Source organism: Camellia sinensis, chromosome 14 (genome assembly GCF_055761805.1).
Source record: "Camellia sinensis isolate YWXY chromosome 14, ASM5576180v1, whole genome shotgun sequence".
NCBI lineage: Eukaryota > Viridiplantae > Streptophyta > Magnoliopsida > Ericales > Theaceae > Camellia > Camellia sinensis.
In genome coordinates, this window is record NC_138974.1 from 40394081 (window position 1) to 40401565 (window position 7485).

At 35.7% G+C, this 7485-nt stretch overlaps 1 long non-coding RNA gene across 1 annotated transcript; it reads right to left on the minus strand.

Annotated features, from left to right (window-relative positions):
* Positions 1 to 231: 231 nt before the first annotated feature.
* Positions 232 to 5751, minus strand: LOC145807917 (uncharacterized). Its single transcript, XR_014351330.1, has 4 exons — positions 5434 to 5751; positions 3100 to 3168; positions 2824 to 2925; positions 232 to 680 (listed from the first exon to the last, which is right to left on the minus strand). It is a non-coding gene; the product is annotated as an uncharacterized LOC145807917 (long non-coding RNA).
* Between the last annotated feature and the right edge of the window lie 1734 nt (positions 5752 to 7485).

Consider the following 7485-nt stretch of genomic DNA (forward strand, 5'->3'; position numbering starts at 1 on the left):
CATCAAATTCAATATTTTACAAAGAATAATTAACCTGTACATGTTCATAATAAAATTTCTATTTTTTGTGACAGTATAATGTCGTCGCAAAAAGTAAAACCTATAACAAAATTAATAAAAATATTAAACTTTTCTATTTTTTCCGACGGTGGTGCCGTCTCTCACTCTCTAAGAGCTGATTATTTACATTCTATTCACAAAAACATCATAAACATAAAATAAAAATAAAAATTGATCAAACCATCAAATTCAATATTTTACAAAGAATAATTAACCTGTACATGTTCATAAAAGCATATTTAAATTATAAAATTCACCCAAATCCGAAAAAAAAAATAATAATAATAAAATAAAATCTAAAATTCACCATTATTTTACATTATTTAAAAAAGCCTACAATGAGAACTTTCGCTTTTGGAGATTATAGGGCAGCCCAAATCCAAGCATTCAAAACAAATAATAAGTCTTTCGAAAGGGAAAAATATAAACATGTAGAGGATATTGCATTAGACAAATTGATTTCAACTGCTCCAGTGACGTCTTCCAAGTAGAAATGGCCATCCTCTAACTGAGATATAACGCCCATGACCCATCCTCTAAAGAAGGAAGACAAAAACCTTTTAGATGAACAACCAGTAGAAACAACAGCAGTGCTTTTTCCGAAAAAACCAACATCAAGTCTGTTGAAAAATGCATAAGCACCAAATCAGTTCCATAGAAAAGGTTTCAGTGTAGACACAATTATGGCTCTACTGTTAACTACTAGGTACATAAAACTTGAAAAAAGGGCAAGGGCTCAGTATGTGTTGCCTTTGGGTTCCAATATTTAACAATATCTCATTCCTACAGTCATGTTTTACGCACTCAAGCGTCATGCAGCTTATTTCACAAATTTCCACTGGGTTACGTAATTAATGTCGATGCTAGTTTATGTAAAGGTTAATTAAAGAATTGACCTCTAAGAGTAACTGAAATGGTGGCTAATAAAAATTAATAGCAAAGACATGAGTTATATAAGAAAATTTTGATAGGGAATATATGAAATGATAGAACCACAGTTATCCCTGCAAAACTACCTAGAACCAACACAAAATTACTTTTGCCTTCTATGCTATAGTTGGCTCTCTGCTAGACAAAAGGTGGTGTAAAAAGCAGACCATTAACCTCTCTCAAAGTCATAAAGCCCCCAAAGCTGTTTTCAGTCCCACACCACATATATAGACAAGTTTTATAAAAAAGCAAACTATTGACCTCTCTATTTGAATTAATTTCAACTCCAAATAAAATAATCCGATTTTGTGGTGCTTGCAGATAGGAAATCCACTTCTGGAATTCAACACCGATTTCAATTCAAGAGCTGAATACTTGTGGTCTCATGGGCTGATATCAGATGCTACCTACGAACTATTCACAAATGTCTGCAACTATTCCTAGATTAGAAGGCAGTCCCAAACTGACACTCTTACCCCTATTTGTTCTAGAGTAAACAATCAAGTTTCAAGAGAGATCAATAAATTTATCGACAAATATGATGTCACTCTCGATGTCTGCTCATCATCCGTCGGTTCACAAGCACAGGTTCTTAATCAATTGGTAGGCCTAGATCTCCAGCTCTCCTATACTTGTTTGTTTCTTTATCTTTAGGAAACTCTTGTAGCCCTGTAGCCCTTAGATCTACCACAACCGGATTATCTCACCATCTCTGTAGCCCTTAGATTTATAACCGGTGATTTTGGACTCGTCACTGACAACACTAGATCTATCAATAATCTGTTAATATATCTATCAACAATCGACGCCGATCTGTTTTATTCTTGTTTGCTCTGGTAATATGTGGCTTGTGTCTTATTAGCTAATATGCTCTGTTTTAAAGTGTCTGGTTTGTTATGGCAATATGTAATCTGTCTTTTGTTTATTAACTCTGTTAAAATCATCATGTCATTACTTTAATAAATTTATTATTCAATATTTCGACTTGTATAGTAACTATGGTGTTTAATGATGATGATGGTATTTCTCTATTTAAATACTAAAATTTCACAATAAAATTTACTATGAATCAGAGTAAAATTTTGCAGTGAAACAGAATAAAATTTTATTGGTAACGTTAATTTCGACAGTAAAAGTTTGGATTTTTTTATAAAAGGAATTTCATGGCTAACATGGATCTTGTTTAATAGATATTGATGCGAGGATTTTAAAAATATCAATTTCATTAAAAACCAACAAATAGATCAAAAGTCATATTATTTTAAAGTTTAAAATATTAAATTAGTCACTGAGGATATTTTGGTAATAGTGATGTGCATTGGACGTTTCAAGAAAAAAAGTATATGCTTGTCCTTAATGCATAAAAGTTTTTTTTACAATCGACCGAATTCTCCAAAATAAAAAAGGCAAAAGAAAAGGATTGCATTTATTTGATGTTTAAGGGCTTCTACAAAAACCAGATGACACTTTTTTAAGGTAATAATAAATAAAAAATAAAACCAAAACACAAAACTGCCAGAAAAACGAAAACAAAAAGACAAAAAGGTGAGAGAGAGAGAGAGAGAGAGAGAGAGAGAGAAATAACAATCAGATAATGTTTCTAAAATTGAATCAAAATTTCAACGAGACCATATCAGTGACTCACCAAATGGCATGTTAACACATACCATCTAACCAATTGTAGTGAAAAAAGAAGTGCATATATATATACCATGTGCAAGGGAAGGGCAATGGTTCATTTTTCATCTTTTCATCCTGACATTAGTATTTCTATTTTGATAAACTTGCAAAACATAAAGACAGATTCTATGAGTTTTGTCAAAAAATACTTGCCAGTCGAGCTCGTAGAGTTCTTATTTTCACAACTGGTTCTACCAGTTCCCAGTAAACCGCACTCCACATGGATTCCCTTTGTTTAATTTCATTCTTGAGGCCCTGTCTTAGAGAACCAGAAAGAAAGAAAGAGAATGAAACACATACACACACATACAGAGAGAGCAGAGAGAGAGGAGAAAAAATAGGTTACATTTTTGGTAAGGTGTCTAAAGAAAGAACGCAGCAAAACTGAATTAGCAAATAGAGATACAATCATAAGAAGCAGAAGCTTACAGAGTACATTTTTTCTGTAACTGTTTTCCTCAATGATGTTTTGTCTCCATTTGAAATTTGGGTGTTTATCTGCACAAGGAAAAAAAAAATCTTGGAGAAAGGGAAACTAGCAGCAAGATAGCATGCAAATTGAACATGGCCATACCCAGCGAGATTGCTGCAGAGAAGTGCAACTTGAACATGGTATAAAAACAAAATGACAATAAAAGAATTCTGGAAACGATTTGCTTGTTTAATGCATAGCAATTTGTTGGTGGGATGGGGTAACCCTTAGCACAGTATACAACATACTCATTATAGGCGTGGTTCACCTGAGCCTGAGCTTCCGAATTTGAATTGATTTGCTGATCAGAATCTAAAATTTTATTTATCTGGGGACAACCAAGCGTAGGGATTAGGGCAGGCAGGGAGAAGGGAGAAAGGGAGCAGGCTACTAGTAGTACAGCTTCAAAAACTTTGCAGTTTGAGGAGATTAAAGATACATTTATCCGCAAAACAGGAATGGCCAAACCTAAATATGTCTATTTCCAGTTTGATGAACACAGCCAAGATGCAAATAAATGATAAGGGTATGGAGCTATGTGGGGGAGATGGTCCTCGATGGAGGTATCTATGTCATATGGCTTGGCACTTAGGAAGGGCATCCAAATAGGATGGAATTATTTTACGAGCCATACTTGGTTTGTTGTTGGGAATGGTGATAAGAAGCAGTTTTGGAGTCAACTGTGGTGTGCAGAGGAGAAGCTGGAGACATCACTTGCTGCTCTTGCTCGGATTGTGATCAATAAAGGAGCCTCTATTGGTGATAATATGAAAAAAGAGGGTAACCAAGTCTTTTGGCCAATGATTATATTGCGTTACATGGGAAGCTCAATGATTGGGAGGTGGAGTCATCGATGGTGCTGTTTTAAGAGGCACATAAACATCTCAAATCATCATATAAGGACATTGGCCATAGTAGAAAGATATGTTTCTAGTTGCAATGTCAGCACTTCAGTGTTGCGCTACAACAATATTAGCCAGCCGGGTATAGTTACATCGAAGGTGAAATGATTACTGGGATGGTGCCTCATGAACCTATGTAACTGACAAATAATGTGGGGGAAATAACTCAATACACCTCCACAATATTCTAACAAATTTCTGTGGTCGCACACATTCAAAATCAACTAATATAGAGCAAGGAAAAAAAATATCATTCTCAGTAGATTATATATCCTTTGGTTTCAAAGCACATAAATGCCACTGAAGATTTTGCTTTTTTATTTTTTTATTTTTTATATATATCCAAATATGGCAGTAATTGTTCAATGCCAAGACAAGAGAAACACACTTAACAGAAAAGACACAAGGAGAATAATAAAAGTCGGCCCACTGTATCTAGACATGATTTGTACATCAGACAACCATGGCTACCTATAAGCTTGGCTGAGGGGCCGCCTCTGCATTCCAAACAATACCCTTAATTCATAAACAAATTTGAGAATAAGTTCATGCAGAACAGGACAGATTTCGCTAGAGAAGACATCTCCTATCAAGAAGATAGGACCAAATGCAGTACCAATGAATCCAACTACCGATTTTGCAGATTGTTTGGTAACTGCATGACCCTTGATCTGTCAACTGCAAACAATTGCAACCCTAAGCAATGATGATCAAGCACCAGTGAAAAACAGAATGTGCTGCTATCTAAATAGAACCATATCATTACCTATCCACCAATGATTTCCTCAAAATTGTTACATTCTGAACTGTCCAATTTTCTATCAAAATTTTCAATTTTTGATCAAAATTTTCAATTTTTGTTTGTTGCAAAATAACAATGTCAAGGCAATGTCTAGTCAATACTTAATTATTGATTAGAGTTCAAACCTTTTCTCTTGGACCTCAGTCTTCTCACATTCCAACTCATTATTTTCATTTAGAATTCTCTCTACCTTTCACTTCCCAAGAACAACTATCACAATGAACCTCACAAACCAAATTTATCAGTTCCCTAAAAGCCCCTTTCTTCTACCCTCACTTTCCCTTTCCCTCCAAAACTGACCCTCCCATCTTTTCCCACCCTTCTCACTATTAAAACATACAAAAGACAAGCCAATCTTATGAGTAGCAGAGAGGCTGGTATGAGTAGCAGTACTAGGCAGATCTGTATGGGAAATAACAGATCAAGAAAAAAAACCAGATCATATATATATATATATATATGTAACAGATCAAAAACCCCCCTATATACACTCACAGATGTATATATATATATATATATATATGTGTGTGTATGAAAACCCCCTATATCTGAAATCCCGACACAGAGAGAGAGAGAGAGAGAGATACCCTTTGAAATCGGCGGTGAGGGAAGATCGCCGGCGAGGGAGGAGTGGCGGTGAGGGGCGAGCAACCGTCAACGTCGTTTGTGAGAGAGAGAGAGGGAGGCAGCAGCGGCGGTAAGGGAGGAGGATCGGCGGTGACGGATGATCGGCGCCGTCGTTGTGTGAAAGAGAGAGAGAGGAAGGCGAAACCCTAGACGGAGAGAGAGAGAGAGAGAGAGAGAGAGAGAGAGAGCGAGCAGAAGGAGAGGAGACAGCTCTGTTGTGTTTGTGTTGTGTGTGTGTTCTCGAACAAAACCCTACACACACCACAAATGTTATACTTAATGAATTTTTTATTAAAATAATTTTTATAGTTGATGAATTTTTTTTTCATTTGGTAAAGTTAAAAATTTATTTATTTTATATTTATTTTAATGAATAAAAAATTATTATTATTTTTTTATTTGGTAAAAGTAGGAATAATATTTTCCATTAAAATAAAATTAATTTTTTGTGACCTATTTATTTTTTTTTTTGTTACTAAAAATCAAGAACTAATTTTTTGTGGTAGAAGATAGGAAGTGGCAGTAGTGGTGAAAGTGGTGGATAAAAGGTGATAATGGTGATGGTAGTGATGGTGAAGAAGATAAGCAGTGAAGTTGTGGTAGTAGTAGAGGAGATAGAATAACAGTGGTAGAGGAGAGGTAATGGTAGTAGTAGTGGTGGTAGTAGAGTGGTAGCGATGATGGATAAGAGATAGAGAGACAGAGAGAGCCAAATAGACAGACAGAGAGAGAAGAGTGATGAATAAGAGAGAGAAAGAAAAGAGAGAAGAAGATGAAAAAATAGGTGAAAAGATATAGATAAAGAGAGAGAGACAGAGAGAGAGGGGGAAAAAAAGAGCGAAAATAGATAAATAAGAGAGAGAGAGACAGAAAGAGATGAGCGAGAGAGCGAGAGAGAAAAAAATAAGAGAGAGAGAAGAGAGACAGAGAGAGAAAATATATGAAAGAGATAGAGAGAAGAGAGATGGACGAGAGACATAGAGAAAAAGAGAGAGATAGACAGACAGATAGAGAAGAGTGATGAGTTAGAGTGAGAAAGAGAAGAGAGACAGAGACAGAGAGAAAGAGAGAGATGGACAGAAAAAGAAGAGTGATGAGAGAGAGAGAGAGAGAAGAGAGACAGAGACACATAGAGAAAGGGAGAGAGAGACAAACAGAGAAGAGTGATGAGTAAGAGAGAGAAAGAGAAGAGAGACAGAGAGATAGGAAGATGAAAAAATGAGTGAAAAGAGAAATGTTCAAAAGAGTAAGACGACATCGTTTGTAGTGGATCGATAAATCGAGAAGGAGCTCGACAAATAGAGAAGATGAGAGTAAGAAAGTGAGTAAGGCGAACATAGTGAGGGAGAGATAGACAAATAGACAAGTAGACAGAGAGAGAAAGAGAAGAGTGATGAGTGAGAGAGAGACAGTGAAAGAGAGAGATAGACAGAAAAAGAGATAGAGAGAGAGATGGAGAGAGGGAGAGATAGAAAAAAGAGAGAAACAAGAGATGAGCGAGAGATAGACAAAAAAGAGAGAGAAATAGAGCGAAAAGAGATGAGCGAGAGAGAGATACAGAAAAAGAGAGAGACAGAGAGAGAAAAGAAATGAGCGAGAGAGATAGAAAGATAAGAGAGAGACAGAGAGAAAAGAAATGAGAGAGATAGAGAGAAGAGAGATGAGCGAGAGAGATAGAGAGAGAAAACAGATGCGAGAGATAGGGAGAAGAGAGATAGGCGAGAGACACAGAGAGAAAATGAGAGAGAGAAACAAACAGACAGAGAAAGAAGAGTGATGAATGAAAGAGATAAAGAGAAGAGAGAGAGAGATAGATAGAGACAGAGAGACAGGAAGATGAAAAAATGAATGAAAAGAGAAATGTTATATCAAAAGAGTAAGACGACATTGTTTTTTTAATTTTTTTTTGCGATAGAAAAATACCGTTGAATTTATTCAAACCATTTTGTAACTGTATATATATGAAGCTGTCTCAAAACCACAATCACTATGCTAGGTTAGAGTTTTCCAAA